This window comes from Triticum aestivum, chromosome 2B (assembly GCF_018294505.1).
Source record: "Triticum aestivum cultivar Chinese Spring chromosome 2B, IWGSC CS RefSeq v2.1, whole genome shotgun sequence".
In the NCBI taxonomy this organism is placed as follows: domain Eukaryota; kingdom Viridiplantae; phylum Streptophyta; class Magnoliopsida; order Poales; family Poaceae; genus Triticum; species Triticum aestivum.
In genome coordinates this window covers 802,396,749-802,404,213 of record NC_057798.1, presented here as the reverse complement: position 1 = coordinate 802,404,213, position 7,465 = coordinate 802,396,749, and positions in this window count along the sequence as shown.

Genomic DNA, 7,465 nt, shown 5'->3' with positions numbered 1-7,465 from the left:
CCATCATAAGTGGGGGGTGCACCGAAGACAAGGTGATGAGGTGTAAAGTTCCCGCGAGTATGACATGGGCGGATGTTGATGAGGAGAGAAGCGGTGGCGAGCGCGTCAGGTCAAAAGCGCGGAGGCACATTGGCATGAAAGAGAAGAGTCCTAATGCAGTCATTGAGAGTGCGAAGGATGCGCTCAGCATGACCATTCTGCTGCGAGGTGTACGGGCAAGTGAGACGAAAAATCGTGCCATGTGTGGTGAGAAGATTACGAACAGCGAGGTTGTGAAATTCCTTCCCGTTGTCTGTCTGCAATGCAAGAATGGGACGACCAAACTGCATGAGAACATAAGAATAGAAAGCGGCAAGAGTGGATATAACATCCGACTTGCGGTGCAACGGGAAGGTCCACACATAATGCGAAAAATCGTCAAGTATGACAAGATAATAAAGAAAGCCCGTATTACTGGCAAAAGGAGATGTCCAAACATCACTATGAATTAACTCATACGGGTACGATGCAACAAAAGAAGAAGCCCTAAACGAAAGACGAGCATGTTTGCCGAGGCGACATGCATGACACGAGTGATCCTCCTTCTTATTACACGTGAAAGAAAAACTCCGAAGTATGTGGCGAAGGGTGGCAGGATTAGGATGACCCAAGCGAGCGTGCCAAAGATCCACTCCGGTGGCAAGAGCGACAGGGGCGGCGGAAGTGGTGGAGGTGGCGGAGTGAACCGGGTAGAGCTCGTCGGGGCTGTCACATCGGTGGAGCACCATCCGCGTGCGAGAGTCCTTAACAGAAAAACCACATTCGTCAAATTCAACGGTAACCGGATTTTCACATGTAAGAGAACGAACAGAAACAAGAGTTTTAATAAGTTCAGGAGAAACAAGAATATTAGAGATGGATATAGGAGTGGAGTTAGATGGAAAATATGTATGACCAATATGGGTGATGGGAAGGGAAGAGCCGTCACCGACAGTGATGCGGTTGGAGGTGTGGACGGGATGGGCGGTGTGGAGGTTACCGGGGTACGCCACCATGTGAGCAGTGGCGGCGCTGTCCATGTACCAGTCGCCGCCGCCAGTGTAGCTGGACGGGGAAGGAGTGTTGTGGAGAGCCGCCAGGAGGGCCGGGTCCCATGGTGCCGGCGGGAGAGGTGGCGCGGCCGTCAGGGGCAGCAGCGGCGGCCCACCTGGCGGCGGTTGCTGACCGTAGGGCACCGCGTAGGGCTGCAGCGCAGCATAGTACGCCTGGTGTGGCTGAGGCCGGGTGCCGAGAATGCCCGGGGCAGGGGCCCGAGGAACCGGGATGGAGTAGGTGTGGACGTCGCCGGTCCATGGGTTCTGGCCGGCGTACCACGGGGCCGGCTGAGAGGCCTGCTGTGGTGGGCGGGGCGCTCCTCCCTGAGCACCTGTGCCCCCCTGCTTGTGGCCGCCACGACGACCGCCGCGACGCCCCCCCCCCCCCTGTTGGCCGCCGGCTGGGGCAGCGGGAAGGGGGCGGCCGGTGCGGGCGGGAAGCCTGGCGGGGCCGAACCCCCACGGGTGCCTGCGACGAGGGTGGTGTGGGTCGCGCGAGTCCGCGCCACCCGCATCCGGCGCTCCTCCAACTTGAGGTACGCGACCACCTTCGCGAAGGTGGGCTCCGGGATGAGGGTGAGGTTGGAGGTGGCGTTCCCGAAGTCCTCGTTGAGGCTGCCGGAGAGGGTGCGGATGAGGAGCTCGTCGCCGATCTTTTCCCCGAGATCGCGGAGCTCATCGGCGAGCTTCTTGAGGCGCATGCAAAAATCATCAATGGATGAGTCAAGTTGCCGGTACCCGTAAAACTCACCATAGAGCAGGACCTTGCATTGCAGCCGATTGTCGGTGAAGAGGCCGTTGAGCTTGGTCCAGACCGCATTGGCGTCGTCCTCGTCGTTCACCACGGTGTGGAAGAGGTCGCTGGAGATTGTGAGGTAGAACCAGCGGATGATGGTGGCGTCGAGGATCATCCACTCCTCGTCGTTGATCATGAGTGCCGAGTCCACGGTGCCGTCCACGTGGCCGTCCAGGAGGTACTCACAGAACACAAGCGAAAAATACCGCTTCCAAGCAGAGTAGGACGCGGTGGTGTGATCAAGCTTGACCATAACACACTCATGGATGTTGAGGTCGCGGACGAGGGTGACATCGGGACCGGCGAACGGGTTGGAGACGGTGGACGAGGAAGAGCTCATGGCGAGGGTTAGGGTTTGGGACCTGCGGGGCGAGTTGCGGCGCGGCTGGGAGGTGCGGCGGCGCAGGCGGCAGGTGAAGTGGAGCGGGTGCGGCGCGGGTGGGAGGGAAGGTGGCGGCGAGAGGGAGGGCGCGGGCGAAAGCGGGACAAGCGGCGGCGGCGGCCTCGGGAAGAGGCGGCGGCAGCGGCGTGCGAGGCGGTGGGGAGAGGCGGCGGCGACCAGCAGCGGCGACGGCGACCGGGAGAGAGGTGGCGGCGGCGGCGGCGGCTGGTGACGGTGGCGGGGAGTAGCGGCGGCGGCGGCGGCACGTAGAGGCGCGGCGGCGGCGGCTTTAGGGTTAGGATCGTGCTGCGATGGATACCATGTAGAAGAGCAAGTTATGGGCTGTGCAATCTTGATGTATTGATCGGTGCACGAGACACGTATATATAAGTACGGAGGTGGACAACAACCTCAACTATATAAAGGAAACAGGAGGTGGGTGTCAGGACCCCGACTCAATGCCACATCGATCTAGCACGTAACACCTCATATCACTTTGCGGCCTCATGCACGGTATTCCCACGGGTGTCGCCCTACCTTTGCCCAGGACCGATTGCGCCTTTTGGCACACGTATATGACAGTGTCGCTAGCATCCATATGATAAGGAGCCCGGGCTGACATGGCTAGTCGTAAACCCAAAGTGGTACAAACTTACAGGGACAGGCAACCATGACCCAGCATCGAACGTGTCGGTCATCAGCGAGTGAATCCAGGCTGTAGCACTAGGCTAGCAGGACTCCGGTGAACCGGGCTGTAGCGGGCTAACAGGACTCCGGTATCCATCGTGTGACATTTCCCCGAAGGGACAGACACAGGAACGAAGAAGGACACCTGCCGTCCAGCCTAAGTGTTCCGGAGCAGTAGCAAGCTACCCTGGCTCAGTGGAAACACTAGGAGACATTTCCCGGTAAGAGGGGCTACTAAGGATAAACAACTAGATAGTCAGATACAACACATACCAAGCATTTCAATAACATACACACAATATGCTCGATATGTGCAAATACAACATGGCATCACAACATGACTCTACAACTCAAGTATTTATTCATTAGGCTCCGAGGAGCGAGATATTACAAACATGGGTCTCATGACCCAACATTCAGAGCATACAAATCAAAGCACATGCGGAAGCTTAACATGTCTGAGTACAGACATCTATGAATGAAAAAGGCTGAGAAGCCTGACTATCTACCAGATCCTGCCGAGGGCACAAGATCGTAGCTGAGGTAACAAGCTAAACGTCGAAGTCCAAGCGGAACTACTAGTGAGACTGAAGTCTCTCTACAAAAACATAAAATAGGCAAACGTGAGTACAAATGTACCCAGCAAGACTTACATCAGAACTATCTACATATGCATCATTATCAACAAAGGGGATGGTGGGGTTTAACTGCAGCAAGCCAGCTTTGACTCGGTGGCTATCCTAAACTACGACTGCAAGTAACTCTTTTGAGGTGGCGCACACGAGTCCACATATTCACCATATCAATACACCACTATGGATCCGCTCCCGTCTCCCTACGAGAACGCCATCCATAGCACTCACGCTTCTCTTGCGTATTTTAGAGTATCCACTTTCACTTGTCTATGAACTATGCAAGGGGTCCAAGTTTCCATATCCGAGGAATCCGGCTATTCGAATAGATAATGATAACCCTGCAGGGGTGTACTTCTTCACACACGCTTTCGCCACTTATCGCCCTGTACACGTCATGTACCTCGGCAACCTTCAAGCGGAAGCCGGGCGAGGGAGTCGGCCACGACCTGACTAACCGAACAAGTCTCTAGTCCAGGTTTATCGCCTATTCGGGTTCCATCCACAAGGAGATCCGGCCGGGGTGTCGCTCACGGCCCCAAACGATGTGAGCAGGGTTCCCAAGCCCACCATCCGGGTGCCACTTGGTACACCGTGCCACTGTGCCTAGTCTGTCCCAAGCCCACCTGTACCGGGTGCCACTTGGTAGACTACTAACACTACCTACAAACACCAGAAACTAGTTGCAACTCCTGGACAGAGGTCATGTTGATTAATAAGTCGAGAGGGTCGAGTTACCGGAACCCAATGTGTGGTAGTAACTGGTCATGGATCACGAACACAGAACTCAGTTCCTGAGGACGGCTGCAATGAGACAACCCACCATGTACTCCTACATGGCCTCTCACCGCTACCTTTACCAAATCGTGTTCACACACTTAGCTCTCAATGTAGGACATGTTACACACCTCTGATTCATCCCCGATGAATCAGACCTGACTCAACTCTAAGCAGTAGCAGGCATGACAAACAAGCATGAATGAGTAGGCACAACAGGGCTCAAACAACTCCTACTCATGCTAGTGGGTTTCATCTATTTACTGTGGCAATGATAGGTCATGCAAAGGATAAAGGGGTTCAGCTACCGCAGCAAGTAACAGATGAATCGGTGTTGTCCTAATGCAGTAAAAGAGAGCAGGAGCGAGAGAGTAGGATTGTATCGGAATGAACAAGGGGGTTTTGCTTGCCTGGCACTTCTGAAGATAACATTGAGTCTTCATCAGTGTCAATGATCACATCATCGGTACAACGTCTACCGAGGGGGAACAATACCGGCAAACACAGAAGAAACACGATCAATGCAATGCACAATATGATGCATGCTATGACATGGCAATATGAATGTGTTTTGGGCTAATGCACCTAGCTATGATTTAAATGAAGTTGGTTTGAATACATGATTCAAATTCCAACTCCATATATGATTATTCAAATGCCCTTTAATTGTTTTGTCCAAACAGAGTACAAATTGTTCTAACATGCATGAAAATGGTACAGATGGATTCCTTGAATTTTTCTGATAATTTTTCATATATAAATTATTTCATTTGGAGTTACGGTTGAATTTCTATGAATTTTAGAAGTTTATGCAATTTTCTGGAATTATAAATCATTTCCTAATTTATTTAATTCCAGAAAGGAATTATTGCGTCAGCATGACCTCATGCTGACGTCAGCAGGTCAACGGGCGCCGTCCAGGTCAAACTGACCTGTGGGCCCTGCGTGTCAGTGTCTGGACTAACTAACTTAATTAAAATTAACCCTAACTAACTTGGTTAGCCGGGCGGGGCCCGCATGTCAGTGAGTCAGTGGCTTAACTAAAATTAGTTATTAATTTAACCAAAAGTTAGCAGGGGCCGGGCCCACACGTCAGTGACCCAGGGGGGTCAAATCCCTGGTCAACCGGGGCTGATCCACCGGCGTCTAGCCGCCGGCAACGACCAGACGCGGCGGAGGCTCGGGAATCGCCCACAGGGCACGATTCGAGCTGCGGCTAGGTGCGTCGGAGTGCCCTCGCCGGCGTGCGTCGTTAGGTGGTGCTAGCTGGGCCTGGGGTAGCCGGAGTCGATGGCGGCGAGCTCGGTTGCGGCCGCCGGAGCTCGGGTGAGACACGGGCGACCACTAGGGGGCACGGGAGGGCGAGCTGCGGCATGCAACAGGCTCGTGGAGACGTTCTGAGCACGATGGTGTACTCGGGTGGGAGCTCCAGTGGCTGCAGTGACGGCGGCGACGAGGTCAGCGGCAGCCGGAGCTCGGGTTAGGCGGGGCAGCTAGCTAGGGGACGAGAACAGAGGGGGCGAGCAAAGAGAGGAGATGAGGAGCTCACGGGGAGTCGGTTGAAGAAGACGGCGATCTCAGGGAGGCCCTGTGGACGACGAATCGGGCGGCGGCATCCGGTGGCCGTGGATGGGGAAGAAGGGTCGCAGCGTCGTCTTGGGGTCCTCCGGCCTTGCGTCGGTCGGCGGAGAGGTGCTCGGGTTCTAGGCGGAGCTCGTGGGCTGGTCAGAGAAGCGAGGGGGAGGCGGTGGCCGCGGCAGCAGCAAGTGGCGGCGACGGGCTCCGCTCGGGCGCGTGAGGGAGAGAGAGCAGAGGAGGGGGAGGAGCGAGGGAGAGCGCGAGGGGTTCCAGGGAGAGTGAGAGAGAGGCCAGGGGTGTCGTGGCGTCTCCAGGCGCATCGGGGAGGAAGGCAACCAGGCAGGAGGTGGCGCACGGCGGCGCGCGCGGCCGACAGGCAGCTGCCTGCCTGCTCTGGCGGGAGGAAGCAGGTGGCTGGCACGGGCCAGCACAGTGCTGGGCCGGCCAGCGGGCTGCCAGGTAAGGCCAGGTAAGTTCTGCTCTTTTTTATATTTCTGTTCTGTTTTATTTTTATTTAATCTTTTGCCACCGTTTTGAATTTAAAATAATTCAAACAATGCCAAGAACTCCTCTGAATATTTTTATTTTGCTAGATGGACTTTCCCAAAAGCTCATAAAATATTTCAGGGGTATTTGAAATTATATTCTAATTATATGAATATAATTCAAATTCAAATAGCTAATGATTTAAATTCAAAGTCCCAAAAATAAATCCTTTTAAAATGTTCATTATTTTTGGTTTGGATCAAAACCCTTGCCAAAAATATTAAACATCTAAGAAGAGCAGTTTGGAACAATGAATGAGATTTTAGGGTTTTTGCCCTTTTTTATTTAGGGTTTTGAGGCTTCCAAATTTCCTCAGTTCAAGTTTCAAAATTTAAACATGATGCAAACACTAGGCAGCACCAGAAGCTAGGGATGTGACAACTCACCCCCACTAAACAAGAATCTCGTCTCGAGATTCAAGCGTAGGGTAAGATGAAGGGGAAACGCAACTAGTATAATCTTCATGATCCAGGTTGCACTTCAAATGAACATCGATTCAATCACCATCTTTGTCTTGTCGTCTAGCTCTGAGAACTCCAACTAACATGACAATGAGAGGAAAGGAAAAACCCTAAAAGAATCGTTCTTCTCGAAGGTCGAACAACTCAGGATTAACTCTCGGGATGAGACATAGCAACACCACTCGAGCTAAGACACAAAACACACATCTAGAGGGATGGAGTGGAACAAATGACGAGGGTTCACTAGGTAGACAACAATTTTCACGCTTAAGAAGGTGGTGAACGGTTGTCAACGTAGCGAGGAGTTGAGTTGCCATGATACCACAACGAGGCACCTTAGGGATGGTGACTCGTAGACATATATCCCCCTTAAGTGGCAAAAAGAATTACCTTTGATTCAGACATCATTGAAACTCTTTAAACCAGCCTAAGGCAATTCTCGAGCGATCGTTTGGAGGGGGTCGGTAGAATGGCATACTCGGACTTGGATGATGTGGATTACCTTGTTGAAGACAACGTAATGGATGAATTTG